General features: G+C 35.2%; 1 long non-coding RNA gene across 1 annotated transcript in view; it reads right to left on the bottom strand.

Moving 5' to 3' along the window:
- Window positions 1-1906: 1906 nt before the first annotated feature.
- The window catches only part of LOC144246740 (uncharacterized), a 131231-nt gene continuing 116564 nt past the window's right edge, over window positions 1907-16573 (bottom strand). The window contains exons 2-3 of the long non-coding RNA XR_013340409.2: window positions 3050-3077; window positions 1907-2040 (exon numbers count right to left, since the gene is read on the bottom strand). This is a non-coding gene — a long non-coding RNA (uncharacterized LOC144246740). The remainder of the gene's footprint in view (window positions 2041-3049; window positions 3078-16573) is intronic.

Below are 16573 nucleotides of genomic sequence, written 5' to 3' on the forward strand. Positions count from 1 at the left end.
AAAGGTCTTCAAGTTGGGAATAAAATAACAAATAAAAAGGACATCAATTTTTGTTACATCAACAATTGCATTTAAATGCAAGTAAAATCCAAAGAAATATATTATTATTTGATATTGTTTTTATTTATTATTATTATTGCTATACTATATTTGTAAGCAATTAATTATGATAATCAGATGCTCAAAGTTTTAACTGATTTTGGACTGGAAACATTTTTCTTATATTTTCTATTCAGAACACACACACAAAGGAAAGATATAATTAAAATACTAGAATTACATATATCAAAAGTTAATTTGTTGAAGGTGTCTGTCTTATCTTTCAGTTTTAAGTACAAATTATTCCCAGTGGACATTTATTAAATAATTTAATCTAGTCAAAGAGATAAAAAGAGAGAGAACTCTTTTTCTGTAGTTATATAGAAATACTATAAAATAGATTTCACAACCAACTATTTCTTCAATCAATGCCCAATTTAATTACTATAGCGAATATTTTATAGCATTAAAAACAGGGGAATATCTTTAAATGTTTATATCTGTATTTCAGTTAAGTTCAATGTGTATTATGATAACTTTTTTTGCCTGAGGTTCTTCCACTGCATAGGAAAAGAAAGTTTATTTTTATTTTATCACTACAGTTCTTCTGTATCATTTTGCATTAATATTAAACATAACTGTCCCAGTTTTCTCTCTCCTATTTTCTACTTGCCAATTTCAGACTAATAAGCTAGGATTTGGGGACCGCTAGAGGGTTATATGAGCATTCTACTGAATTTTAAGTCAAGTTAGTCATATGAATCTTAATTATCATGTGTAGGAAACTGATACCTCCCTAAGAAACCCCTTGTGATAGAAACAAAAAGGAAAAGTCAAAAGAAAATTTGCCATTCACAGATCATGAAAGCTTTTAAGTTCTTGACAGCAAGCATTTTACTATTTACTGCCTTAAGTTACTTAGATGTGTTTTGAGCAAAATAAATACACCCTTCAAAATATCAAAACAAAATAAACATAAAATAAAAGCAAAAACAAAAGATTGAGAAAAGAAAGAATCAGTATCACATCCATTTTACAGTTGGGAAACTGGGGCAGAAAGTTTGGGTGATATCAGTAACAATGCAAATGTGCAGAAAAAGAGCTGAACCCTAAATCCCACATCTCACATTTAAATTGGGCCCACACGTGTATACATGGCCTGAATTACAGGGGAAAATATCTAAGTTTGCAATGAAGCACAGGGGTTTGGTTTACTCTCTAATGTCAACAAACAATCAAGTGTCAACTGTTTAAAGCAAGATGTTCACAGATTCTGGGAAGATGTGACATTCATATACTTTACAGAATCCTGTTACTGGGTTAAGCAGCAGCTGAGAAAAATGGCCAAGTTTCCTGTGTGCTCACAAACAATCTTAGTGGGCCATTAATTTGTTGCAGCAATCCCCAGTGTTACATATCTATGTTCTTTATACTCAATTAGAATACCCTCTGCATTCCAAAAATACATGATTTTATTCTCTGCAAATCAAATAGTTTCTGGGTTTTCAGGACACTGTGCCTTCACAGCAATAGGCACTGCTGAATTTCAGTCTCTCTCACACTTAAAAGTATCTGCTTTATTCAGTCATCAGCCTCTGGGTAACATTTGTGGATTGGAATCTTAACAAGAAGCTGATCTTGCTTTCCAGTCTGGTCATTATCACATCCTTTGTCAAGAGCCAAGAAATCACTGATTCATGCTCTGATTTTCAGGCAGGATTGGTTCTACTCAGACATCAATGATGTCCAATTCTGTGGCAGTTTCAATCACAGCTATCCAGCAGAAAAAAGCCCAGTTCTGCTACTAACACAGTCCTTAAGTGCTGCTCTCTGCAAGGTGTCCAGACCTGGATTCATCTTCAAGTGACTCTCATCTGTGCTCAAATACAGCAGTTGACCTCTTGGCAGTGAAATATCAGGGAGTCAGCATAAACGATGCTCAGATACTCACTTAATGGAAACTCAAATCATTTGTCATGATGGAGGAGCCCCTGTGCATTGCTGCAAATTCCAAACAATCCAAGGTCAAGAGTCATCTCCCCTCAGCCCATTTCAAAGGGTGCCTTCAATTATCTTTGATGCATGACTTTGCCCCTCCTCAGTTCTGAGCTAGATGCCATTTAAATTTATTGTGCCTCTTTTTCAAAAACAAGTTTACTGGTTTTAAACTTCTAAGGGTATTGGTCCACTATCATTTAAATCACTGACTTTTTTTTTACAGTTCTGCCTCGTTTCAGTTTTCTATTGCAATTTTTGAAAAACATTTAATACCTAATTAGGATTTTCCCCTCACTGTAACCTGGCGAAGCCACCATAATTTCTGAATACTCAGCTTTTTTCTGTCTTCCATGTTGAGCTCCACGGCAAGTCTGGAAATACCCTGTTTAGAGTTTAGATAAACTCTGTATTTTCAAGTATTGTATGGGCAGTATTGACTGCATACAAAAACTGGTGATAAGCAAGGGAATCTCAAGAAAAAGATCATTCAAAGAAAGTCATAAAATCAAACATCAAATTTTTTCATTTGTTGACTTTAGCAATACTAGGTAAAGTGAAAGTTTCTTATTAAAAATTCATCATCTTACCAACTTTTCCACCCATTTCTTTTTCCTTCTAAGGTAAACTTCAATGTTAATTTTAGTCACTCCTCCCGTTTTCTACCCCTCCAAAAAAAAATAATCATTGAGCAAGGGAAAGCAATTCCTATGCCCACAGACCATTTACATGATAGGACAAACTCAGAAGGATGAACAGCAATGAAATTTCATTAGGAACAGTCAATCTCAGCTAGATATAAATGCTGACAAGTCATGATCTAAGTACCAGAGCAAAACCAATACCTAAAGAAGAGTTTGTACCGGGACACTAAGAAGTGCTGGGTTTGTCAGATATCCTAAAAAAGACTGAAGAATACACTGCTGCAACATTAAGGGTTTAGCCCACATGAGGAGACCTGAGTTTGCTGTCTTAAGGTGGGAAGAAGAGGGGGAATTGACTGCTAAATTTTTACCTTAACTGGACAGAATGCATTCCCCACCCTGAAAAAAAAAAAAGACAGGAATGCCAAATTAGCAATGGTAACTCATACAAAACTAATACACAACCAACCTCCAATGAATAGAAAGAGAATATGCAAATATTGGTGGCAAACTTGAAGGACAAGGTCTTGGTCTTTGGGAAACACAAATTAATTGTGACCCATTTCAGCTATTAATTTGCATACTTAGACAATGGCATTTTAAAAATGTTGTTACTGCACAGAAAGATATGCCTGCACAATATTCCAGAGAAAGCTACTCCTAAAAATGCCTCTGCTTAAAAGGTGTTATTAGATTACTCTAAGCAGTGTCATTGGAGCTACTTCTTGGCTCTTCCAATTGATGTCAGGATAGTTGAGGAGCAAAAGTCAGTTTTAAAATTATGGATTGAACCACATAATAGTCAATAAACCTTTGGGATCCTTACAGGATGGAAAAATTGTGGATATGTGAAGAAAAGAGACTGAGTAAGACTTAGCTAGACCCTGACTTCTAATTTGAAGCCCAGAGTGCATTGACAAATACATATTTTTTCCTCTCTCCACAGATACTGCTTTCTAATGACCATGGCATTTCACAGAAACTCTCCCCATCATTCTGCTTTATGGGAGACTGGAGACCAGCACAACTTGATTCCACTTCTCAGTTTCTATGAACTTTACTATGCAGCAGCAGAACACTCAGCTTAGTTTCACCCAAAAGTAAACTTTAGCCCAAAGAAAAATCCTCTGAGTGTTTCAGCCCCTTTCAGTGTTTCAGTAGGTTTAAAAAGGCTATAGATTTATCCAGGAATAATATATAGAATGCTGTATTTTCACTACAAAATTCAGTCCTACCAAAAATTAGATTAAAAAAAAAAAAACCTTAAGAACCAAAAATTTTATCCTCTTTTCATACAGAATAAAAAGATACATGTTTACACGATAATAGAGATACATAAAATTTAAATGTAAATATGATTACAAGGATTCATTTCCAGCTTCTCTAGGTTGACTTACTCCCAACAGGGATTTATTCCCAACACCACATTCAATGCTATATAAATTGATTTCTTGCTATATTTTTTCACAGAGAACACACATAGTTTGTCCAGTAGGTTTTCCAGAAAGTAAAAAAAAAAAACAAACAACCAAACAAACAAAATACCTCAACACCTCCTTTCTGCAAACACTAAAAAGTAATGTAAGCCTTTTTCTTAATGCTAACTGTTCTTGTAGTTCGGTCTTCCTGCATACATTTCATATACCTTAGGCACAACTTTTAGAAGAATTCAAAGTCATCCAGAAAGCACACTTTGGGTGTCATGATTTTGATTCCGAAACACAGGCCCTACTGCACACTTTCATCTTGCAGGCAAACATAATAGCAAATCCTCCACCCTCTGCTCTCAAAATCTGTCCTAGCTGAGAGCTGGACCTTATGCTGCCTTTTCAGCCAACTCATAGTTTTGTTAACTTTCCTTAAATCTTTTTCCCAAACACAGAGCACACTGTCATAAGCTTCCTGCATCTGATTCACATCTTTGGTGGTTTTTGAAGCACTGCCTAACACACTGTCCCAAATGGACATCAGAAAACACCAGGGCTGCTCTCAAAAGAAAATGTATTCTAAATTGTGCAAACAAGTACATCCCAAATATGATCTCCTTACTATACAAGAATAGAAAGTGAACTTACTGAAAGATATCTCCTGAACAAAATCAGTGTTTCTGCTAGTCCTAGGCTTCTTTAGTAGTAATTATTGAATGGGGATATTGAACTATATTCTGATAGTTTGCATGTTTTGTGAGGATCAGAACAATTCCATAAAAATAGAAAAAAGCCTGTAAAATTTGAAAGTGTTTTTGTGTATGGAGAAACTCTGGATGAGATACCAAAAATCTATACACTGAAGAAGTAGCTCATAAAACAAAATAAACTTCTCTCAGAATAGCTGGCACTCACAGCACAGTCAACTTGAACTGGAGGTCTACAATGATTATTTCTCCTAAAGAATACTTAGTATATCTTGACTGAAGTTTTAAAATAGAAATGTATGCTATATTTTCATTTTCTTTTAAGATTTTTAAAATAAAAATTAGATAAAATCACTATTTTACAAGTAATGAAGAACAAAATTTACTCATGGTAGGGCTTGCCTTTGTTTCAAATTATCAAATTTTATTATTATCAAGATAATAACAAAATTTTCTAACAAATGTCAGAACATTTTAAAGATGCAAAATCTTATTTGGATCTGCACAGCAACATTCTGTGGATTTATTTCAAGATTTTTTACTCAGACTAAACAATATTTGTATTGGCAGACTTCATTAGTAGAGTGACAATGGACATTCCTTTGTGGAATTGTATATTTCAAGATCCAAATCTTAACAGTAACTATTACATTAGACAAAAAAAAATGAAGTTTTTGTACAAAAGCAGATGTTTTCCAAAGATAAAACTTTACCTAAATACAATTGTGTCATTTCCATGACATTTGAAGTTTAAGTGGAAACTGTTTTCAGCATCTTTAGCAAGAATTGCTCCTCCACAATTTTCCTCTCCCTGTATCTGAATGTAATTCATATCATAACCTAATATAAATTGTAAATCATGCCGTTTCCTACAGAACTATGATGAATACACATTCAAATAAAAGAAAAAAAGTGGTGCAGCAATATAGTCCCGGGAATTTAACACTCTGCGGTCAGAAGGTCACATATGTTAAGTTTCTTATTTATATCCCTATTAAAGCTCTGATCTGTGGGAAGCAGGATAGAAGCAATATGACTCATTTTACAAATAAAGAATGCATTGTTGTTGTACTGTACATGTTTTGTTTCTGGGCACTTAATGATAACAGTGTATGAACTGCAGGTGACTATAATAAGGGGGAAAAAGATCTTCATCAGGAGACATAAATATTTGTTCCTACTACTTCTCTGGTAAGTGCTTCGTTAAAAGTGTAACAAAATATATAATTTATGAATGATTCATGCAAATTAAAATTCTTCATTACTTTTCCTGGCTCCTATATACCTTTGGGCATCAAATTATATACAGGCTGGCCAGATATTTTGACTGCATTTATGTTGAACAAACAGCATATAAAGAATAAGGACTTCATCTACATTGCATTTTTCAATTCAAAAGAGTGGGTTATTCTGGTCTGCAGATCAACCCAGGTAATTTGAAATCAATTTGAAAGAATTTATTCACTAGATAAACCTTCTCCATAAAATTCAGCAAAAACCATGTCATGGCTTACTATTTGTCCCAACTAATTTGACCTATGATATTAATATTATTCTGCTGTGCATAACATAGTACATAAAAAAATGACATACTGACAGTTTTGCTTCAGCAAGGTATTACTCTCCACTCCAAGAATTTTTATTTAAGAAATGATAAAAGAACACATGTTCTTAATGACCCAGAGATTATGCAATAAAAACAAGCAATGGTAGAGAACAAGAGAAGACAAATTATAAAGTGTTGAGAATTTAGAAAAACAAAACTAACTAACTAAAAGCTGAAAGAAAACCAAAAAGGCTGGACTCTTTTTAATAAGTGGGAATTATTTGGGAATATGGGGATTAGTTGTTTTGGTGTTAGACTGTTTTGAGGCAAGTGTTCTACTTCTAGCCTAGGATACTAAAAAATTCACTATTATATGTACCCAGATCCATAATACATACACAGATTTGCCATAGCCAAAACCCTTTCAAGTGTTGTTTTGGGTTTTACTGAAATATTGGCAATGGATCCTGAGGCAGTGGAGTTTTTTTCCTCGCAGTTTCATACCCTAGTTGTGAATGTGCTTGGATGTTTGATAGGACAGAATTACCCTGGCTATGGCTTCTTCTTTCAGGCATAAGTATGTTCCCTTTGAGCATACTCCTTTTTAGTTGCAATAAAAAGTGTGAGTCTTAGTGTTGTTTTCTTTAGGAGAAACAGCTGGAAAGTCATAATTATGTTCACTTCCCACATTGGCAAAATTGGGAATTTAGTTTTTATGCATTCTAAATTATCTATAAGGATAGACTAAGCCACTTCCACCTTGAGGCTTATAAGTTTCTCAGCATCTAAATCATACTGCTATTAAAAAGGGGGTATGTTTCATTTTTAATTATATTGAGAGTATCTAATAAATCAGTTTGCAATATGTTACATGAGTAAAAGTACAGTATCACTGGAAAGAGACAGTATTTTGATAAATTCAAACTTGAAACACGGCAAACAGTTGATGATTGCTTTCTGGACATCAGAAGCCAGTTAGTGGTACCTCAGTCATCAAATGGTCTTTCAGGAAAGTAAAAGAGAGTGGAAGAAGGAGAGGTTGCAAAGAAAAAGAATAGTATCAGAGACCCTGGAGGGTCAGAGATGCTGTGAAAGCTTCAATGCTCATACTTTTTGTACATCATATACCTCCTTACACCTTCTGTTTGTCTTGCCCACATGAATCACATGAACAGGGCCCATCTCTTGACAGAGTACCTAATAAAATTTGTGGCCTGCCTATTCCTTTATCAAGAGCCAATAAGCAAACATCAGTATTGAAACAAAATGCCATCACCTTTTTGACCTAAGCATCTATGCAAAATTCAGGCACTGAGTCCTTGATTCTCTCAAGAGAAGGAAATGATGATGGAGTCCAGAATTTCTTCAGTGCAATCTGCAGTAAATTGCATGTTAAAGCCCAATTTTCTTGAACACAACAGGGATCAAGCAGCAGGAGATAGCTTCCTTGCTCATAGCTTTGCTTTTTAGCAAGTAGTTTACGTAAAACTCTCTGCTTTCAGTATAACTGCTTCTTTGGTTGTACCTGGAGCTTTCTTGTTCCTTTCCTGTGCACTCCTGGAGCATGTCTGCCCTTCTCCTCTCATGTCCTGACACCCAGTTAAAGCCAAAGTCCTTTCTAAAACTCTGCATTTAACTGTATTTAACTCTATCTTTCAACCCACTAAGAAACTGCTCCAGCAGAATAATGAACAGCACTATACATAAACGGAATTTTTAGGGGTTGTTTCAATATTTTCAACTATCTCTAAACACAGATGCATTTAACCATTCCCTTATACAGCTTGAATAGGAGGGGGTTGTTACATTTAGCAGCTGCCCCCAGGTTTCTTCCCATCCTTAACACAACCATTAAATACCACCCCACTAGTTCGTTCTTTGCTGAACATTTGTATATTGCCTTTATATTTTCTGCTCTACAAAGAAGAATACATGTAGAATATTCCTTTTATACTCATTTTCATAAGTGGAACAATCTTTCAAAAATGACTGGGTTTTTTCCTTCTCATTTTTTTTTTTTCTCTGCACCATTAGCATATACAGAGAAGCTCAAAGCATTTTCTGAGAAACTAGAAATGGCTTAGAACAGATCACCTCTTTCATGGGATAATCTGTCCACAATCTGTCCACCAAATTATCTTTTAAAATTTTTTGGGAAGTAAACTGTCACCCTATGTCCTATCAGATTTACACAGCTACTCAGGGAGTCTCTCCAGATCACCATCCTCCTGGACTTTCATGCTGCACACTGAGCACCACATCCCAACTGTGAGTAGCTCTCACTTGACAGACATGCCTTATCCCTCTCAGGTACAGATTTTCTAAATTTAGGAACTCAAACAATGGCAAGGCATCAGTGTTTGGTGAGAATCCATGATCTTGCAAAGAGAAACTAATCTTGTTTAAAATCCTTCAACCTACATGTGGAAGCCAGCCAAAAATACTATACATCAACATTCTTCACTTTTATAGGGGCTTTCAGAAAAGTCAAAATGGAACTACATTATTTATGTTTTATGGGGAGATGTATTTAATGTTTATAAATCCATTTGGATAATAACACTGACTTTAATACACTGATATATGTCTCTTCTAATGTACACTAGAAAAATGATCACCTACAACATATGAAACCTTTAACATTTCCAGGTTGATCAGTCTTTGTTATTTAATAAAATTTTCTAAACCCCAATAAAACTGTTTTTCTTAAATGTGTTAACAACCATGAATGTCAGAAAAGTACTTTCTCTTTGAGCTTTGAGAATGACATATATGAAATGGCATCTTCAGTCTTTTGGATTCTAATAGTTCTCAAGAGAATGGCTCTACAGTCAAATAAAGTAGCAGGTTTTGGCAGCAGCAGTTTCAAGAAATCTGTTACAAAAGGGAATGTCCATGCTGATAACATCATGCTAATATGAAAATTACTTCTAACATTAAGTCTCTGAGCTCTGTGTGCTCTCTGTTTTCTATGGTAAAGGTCTCATAACTGGCAAATCAGGAAGTTAGTAAACACTGCAACTTTAGAGAGACATCTAGGACCTAGAGAGAGGCTTGTAGAGTGCTAAAAGCAGCCAACTCTAAGCTTGACTGAGAAGCTGCAGCTCTGCATGCTGGGACTGTAAATAAATAACTAATGCCTGCCCTTGCAGACCATGCTCCAAGCAGGACACCCAGCACCAGCTCTGGCCCAGCAGACAGCCCTGCCTCCTGGGTGCTTATTAAATGTAATAAAAGAGGAAACTGAAATCTAAGTTTTATATAATGAATAGGAAATACAAGACACCTTTATTGTGACCTCAGTGGTGTTGATGTCTTTAATTCAGCAAGTACACCTATCAGTCTGCTATTTATAGCACAGTAAAATAAGGCTTATTAAGAAGGATGTTTGAATGCTGATGTTTAAAATATGAGAAAGATGAAAGATTTTCAGTATCATAAACTCCGTTCTACTTTGTTACACTGTGTATATGGCACTACTGTGGATGCATGGTACTGCCAAATAGAGAATGAAAATTACCAACAAAACCCACAATGATGTTCAGAGATACTAAACTTAATCTCATTGCTCCATTTATTTTTTAAGACAAAAACAGCATAAAGCTCACAGACTTTGAATTTAAAATATATAAAGTAAGGCAAAAAGAGATGTTTCTATCAGAACTGGAAACCAGACAGAGAGCTTGGTCAGAACATGTATAATCTCTGCTGTCATAACAAAGAACTAATGGTGACAAGCAATCTATACCAGAAAAGAATCATGCTGAAATGCATTCCATAAATATATGTCAAGAAGGATACAAACGAATTGCAATTTTAAAAAGAGGACAAAATCTCTGCAAAACAGTCCAAATTGTCTGTGTGCTAGGAGTGACCCTTTCTACATCTGCTAGCAGATCTGACAGCTCCAGTTGCCAGTATAATATATATAACATAAGGAAGGATTTTCAGAATCATAGTAATAATCTTTTCACAACTATCAACACCTACGGAATTCACTCTTTGACATCCACACAGACAAACATAAAGGAAATAGGATTTCCTTATAAGTAAAATGGCTATATCTCTAGTTATGATGGGTTCCATGCTAAAACCATGCTAAGAGAAATCGTGAGAGCGTTATAAAGTACTCAAAACTAAGTAAAAATTAAGTCTGTTCTGTAATTTTACAAATCTTATCCACAATTTATCTTCTGGAAAATACAAACATAACATTGTTTGTATGTGAATCCCTAAGAACCCTGTACCCAAAGTTTTGAGATGCCTAAATCAGTAAAAGGCTTAATTCTCTGTACAAATACTAACTATTTGTTACTGCATACCTTTCATTATAGTAATTAATACTGGTATGATGACTTGGCTTTCTCTGAAGAATATATAGTACACCTTCCTACATGTATTTCCATACATGCACTGCCAAAACAATTCTGCTGTTATCATGGCCTTAAAGCGTATTTTGAGACTTCAAACAAAATCCTAAAACCTGTTTTATATTTACAGTACATCTTTCACTCCCAGAACTTGGTCACAACAGCTCATTACTTACACACAAACAAAATATTACCTCTCCCAGGCAAGCAGCCACTAGAATAATTCATCAGCATGGAAATATATGTACTTATTTTTAAACAGGATAGCTACAAAATTAATAACATTTTACTACACCTTTGTTTTTAAAGTAGACAATTTCTTCAAAATGGTACTAGTCCATTTCTATGACAAAATTCACTGTTCAGTGATCATTACCCGTTTTTAAGATGTCTTTAATTAAAAAGAAACCCAACCAATCAAAATAAAACCAAAAATCAGCAAAAAAACCCAAAGTGCTGTTATTATCTAAAGTCTGAAATTTTTTCAGTCTTCACTATAACTTGTACTGTAAATCCAGATGTACCTTCAGACGCACATAAAACCAGCTTATTTTCAGTAAGACTCCTTTTTAAGACCTTTGTCTTGTGATTCCTAGTGTTCCCAAACTAGAACAAACAATAGGAAGAAGCAGTCCCTTCACAATGCAAAGGGCTCAGGAGTCTGAGATCTCCACAAGAAGAAAACCAGCAAAAAATGGCTACTCTAGTGAAGACTTGTCTGAAAGAATCAGAGCTAAGCTTAACTAAATAAAGTCTCCTCAGGAACTAATCAGTTCAGTAGATGCTGGAAAAACCTTCCAGTAAGATGCTAACACAGTGGAGACATGGTGCCACTCATTTTGGCCTAGGCAGGCCAAATTATTGTACTTAGACTCAACACAAGGAAAGAATGGGAAGCTAAGTGATTACCAAGACAGCCTTGAATTCTTGTAGAGCATGTTATTCCTCTCTCTGTGCCAGAGGTAGTTTCTGAACAAAGACAAATTATCTTATGCCAGTGGAATAACCACAGATAGTCTGAAACTATTAAGCAGACATTTTCAGGCACATTAAGAGCTTGAAGGGATATTCTGTGACCTTAGAAGTACTGAGAAGGTCCCAGAAAAGCTCAGCATTTTGCTAATGTAATATGAAATCACCTTCCAAGAACATTTAATATCATAAAGCAAGAAACAAATGAACAAAATTCTCTAAAAGAGGCATTTAAGTGATTATTATGTAGATATTAAAACTGCTTAACATGAAATTAGTCTATTTCAAATTAAATTAATATGCAGGCCCCTTCAAAATTAAAATTTCCAAAAACCCTAAGCTATGCAAAATACCATGAATTCTTTCCAGCAGATGATTTGCCAATCTATCACAATTTCTTAACCAATAAAGAATAATTTCAAATCATGGATCTTGAATGCTGTTTTCAAGGACCTACAAAGTGGGGATGATCACCAAGCTGGTTTTGTACAAGTAAACCTGAACAGATCAAGATCTAATTGCTTGTTATCTGCCACCATTCCATTAAAACACATGTGAGTGCAAAGGATGACACAGGAAAGACAGCAGAAGAAACAGCAGCTTAGAGACACACACACAAAAAAAAAATATATCTATAAAGACCAGGAAAGATTTAACAACAGTGCAGTTTTTCAAGCCTGTATACACTGACCAAACAGGTACAAGTGGAGAAACTGATGAAGTTAGGGTATTTTTTTTTTCAGGGAAGTCCTAAGTTTTCCCATAGGAACTCCAAGTTCTTTGATGACTTCTGTAACAGGCTGAGGCCGTACACCCTCGAACTATAGCATGTACATACAAAGAGTGCTACTATTGAAAGAAGCATAACTGTGGGCAAAAATAAAAGCTGTGAGCATTCTTTTTCAACTAAATATAGAAAGAAAAATTTAATAAAATATAGCTTTCATAACTTCCATGGAAACAAGTATACAGTATTCACCTTGAAGGACCTATAACAAAACTTTGTAGCACAATATCCAGCACAAATCCTTTATCATGTCACATGCATATCTCTGCCTGTATTTGCACAGCATGCTCTTAATTAGTCTTAAAAAAAACCAATCCCTATGACAAAAGTATACAGAGACTAAAAATTCTTCTAAAAAATTAAAATCTCATCTATTCAGAGATTCTTTAAATGAAATAGAAATCTGAATTCTTCCTCTGTTTTGGAAGGGTACACTGAAGATTTTGAGCCAAAAAAACAGCATGGCATCAAACTGAAACAAAATTGCACTACCTTTCCTTTCACAATAATTACAATTGAGGTAGTGCAAGAGTAACTAGTATTAGGCTTTTCTACAAATTAAAATATCCTGAGGGAATAAGCCACCACAAATTCTTTCTCCAGAAAAAAAACCTCTTTATACAAGAACACAGAATAAGAAATGCACGGAAAGATTAAGATATGAAACCAAATTCAAACCTAACAGAAGAAACATTGGTGGGATAAAACCATATGAAAATTAATTTTTTCAAGTAATTTACAATGGGAAAAGACAGCAGTGATGATTTCAATGTATTTCTCTGAAACAACAGAGCTCCCTGAAGCCACAGGAAGGACAGATGCAGGTACCTTTTTCTTCCCCAATGGATCTTTCTGTAAAGAAGCTGATCTATGTCATGTCTGCTTTCCAGAAATGGATATAAACACAAGACATATGGACAAGATGAAGGCAGCATACACATATAGCAAGGTAACCTTGAGCTCATCATGCCTTTGGATCCCCAATGACTGCAATGCCGGAACATATTTGATAACAGGATATGAAGGGAATAGAAGGCCATTATAAAGCTAAAGGGACAGATTCACCTGATAAAACAGAGATTAACATGGGTCACTGGTCATCAGACAAAAACCATTCACACCAGCTTTCAGCTGAACTTACAAGAAATACCTGAATTTTGGGAACTTTGTCTACCAAATGATACTTTATCCTGAAGAGAGCTGTTAAGAATAAACCACATTAGAAAGCTAAAACAGTGACCACTGAGCAGACTCTTGGGAAGTACTAATTAGGTGCACCAAACACTGAGAAATTACTGTTAAGAGTAAAATGTAAATAAATAAATCTGATCACCTTGACGTATGTTATAGAGACATCAGACTAAAGAATGTAGAAGTAACTCAGACTTTAAAATCTGTACTCAGATATGAATGTTCAAATAATGTAAAGCACTTCCATTTAGAAAGTAAGATAAGAGAGAACCCACTTGCACGGAGGGTACTTTAGAGTGGCTTACAGATCACACACACTCACAGTGAGCTACTCTCAATAATGTGTTTACAGAGCACACACTAGAAGAGAGTTTATAGAAACTAAGATTTTAGATCTAAATTTAAAAATATGTTTATTGTTATTCAAAGCTAAGTTATTCAGTACTCAGCCAACATATTAGAGCCAACAATATTCTCTCACTTCCTCTGGGTTTTCTCTAATCTTATCTGAATTTCTTTCTGTGCATTTCTGAGTAATCAACGGTTATAAGCTTGATATGAGTTAAAAACATCCCTAGTGTTTCTACTGTTCCTACTGTTTCTTTTTGTATATATTCTTTCTTTTAGTGAGTCTCCAAACCAAGGATAAAAGAAAAAAAAATCAAATAAGATTATTTCAATCAGAATGAATCAGCAATTTGATTTTTTCCAATGTATTAAGCAAACATTCCTCTTAAGACACCAATGGATCCAAGCTGGTATTAATAAGGATAGGGAATTCAATGTAGGCATTCCTTCAGTTGATGTGCAAATTCAGGACTGTGGTAATGAAGCAAAATTCAAAAGCATTTGCATCATCTTTTAATAAGGAAAATTATTCAGAAAACTTCATTTGAATTGTACACCAAAGAAATCTAAAACATAAACATACTCACAAGACATTCATAAATAGAACTGTTTAAGAATTTTCTGACTAAACTGAAAAGGAAAGTGTGTCAAAATTTAAAGTGTATTCAGAAATTCAACACACTTCCATCACTGCACTGGCAGAGTACCCACCAGGGCCAGGTGGTTCTGGCTGGGACCCAAGCTCCTGCAGCCCTCTCCAACCATACCAAGTGAGGCTCCCTAAGAATCAGGGGCCTGAAAGTCCTCAGAACCCCCAAAACCCTGAGTGGAAGCTAAGCTGAAGCATCAGAGACTCCCGACAGAACATTGTGGAGTCAGGAGCCTGGGCAGTAGGATATGCCAGCCCCAACGCCAACGCTCTTCTGCACCTGAAGTGATGCAGAGTGAGGCCCCAGGAGCCTCAGCTGAATTCATTGCTGTCAGAGCTTTCACATTTCGTGTGCCAGTCCTGGAAGCCTTGGCTTTCCAGCTGTGCTGGTAACCCAGGCTGCACAGACATGTAAATTTACTGGGAAATTTCTTTACAACAGGAACTTATTTTTTGTGGTTATACTTAAAAAATAAGTCACATCTTGGTATCATGACTCCATAGCATGTCTAAGTGTATTTGTATTTGATTTAAACTCCCCAGCTCAGGAATTGCTAAGCAATATAGCTATGGTGCCACTAGCTGACCGTGCAGTTAACTACCATCTTCCTGGGTGCAATTTATTCTGCTGCACATCCATGAAGTGGTTAACTGCTCTAACACTGATTTGACCAGATAACTGCTTCTTCTGGGCTAGATTTCTCTCTTGCTAATTAGCACAGTGTAGCTAAACCAAGAATAAATCACACCTACCAATAAAGGCAAAACCTTAATGTATAAAGGTGAGGCTATTTTTTTTCTTGACAGAATAAAAATACAGATGGAAAAAACATGGAATTTTCAGACAGGTGTGAGGGGAAATGAGTGGTAGCTGCACTGTTTAGTGCAGAGAAATATATATGATGTGTCAACACATGGCAAAGTGTGAAGAATGTATGCCTGCATGTATAAAAAATATATGTATTCACAGTACTAAGCAATTTGCAGCTAAAGAGTAGCTATTGTGGTATCTATTAAATCCTAAGAAAATCTGCAGTTGCTATAAGGTTTGGTTAAATTTTAACTTCAAATTAGTCTGCAAAGATATTCCTTCCAATCCTACCAACTCATTTATTGTAAAGAAGGAATCATAACCTTATATTTATGTTCTGTGGGACCACTGCTAATGCTCTAAGTACTTCTGGTTTACAGCTCTTGCTTAGAATGTAAAATCAGTCTTTATCAGTGAGACAAATAACAGGCATGGAGAAATTCCCTAAAAATTCCATTAATTAGTCTATGGAAAAAGAATGTCATTGCATAATAGCAAACAGAATTTCCTACTTAGCCCACGCTGCTTCTGTACATTTTCTAAAAATCATATATTTAAATCAGTATAGCAATATAAAACTTGATATCTTGCTCTGATAGGAAAGCTGGGAGCACTATAGTAGTGTCTGGGATTTAAGGTTATTTTATTATTTTAGGCAGGTAAAGTTTGGGGGTTGGTTCTGTTTCATTGGGTTGTTTTGTTTGTTCTTCCACTTTATTATTTCCTAGGACCCTAAAAGTGTGACTGCTTGACAGAGCCACTTGGTTCTGGGCACTTGCTTTCTCTCATTATCTCTGAAGAGAAAAAAAAATACCTCTTTTTTCCCCCTTATCGGTTCACTACCTTATCCAAATACTCATTTCTCTTTTAAGAAGGAAAACACAACTGAAATCATGCAGAAACTATGCCTTACATATTAAGAAAAACATTATCATTCAGGCAAAGTGCTAAGTACTCAGATAATAAAACGGAATAATTCTATTTCTAGGGTTTTCCATTTCATGTTTTTTTTCATTTTGAGCTTAACTCAAACAATTTAGAACAGACTTTTGTGACATAAAAGAAACACTTCCTGCACAAAACTTTG

Source organism: Lonchura striata, chromosome 8 (genome assembly GCF_050655825.1).
Source record: "Lonchura striata isolate lonStrDom1 chromosome 8, ASM5065582v1, whole genome shotgun sequence".
Classification (NCBI taxonomy): Eukaryota; Metazoa; Chordata; class Aves; order Passeriformes; family Estrildidae; genus Lonchura; species Lonchura striata.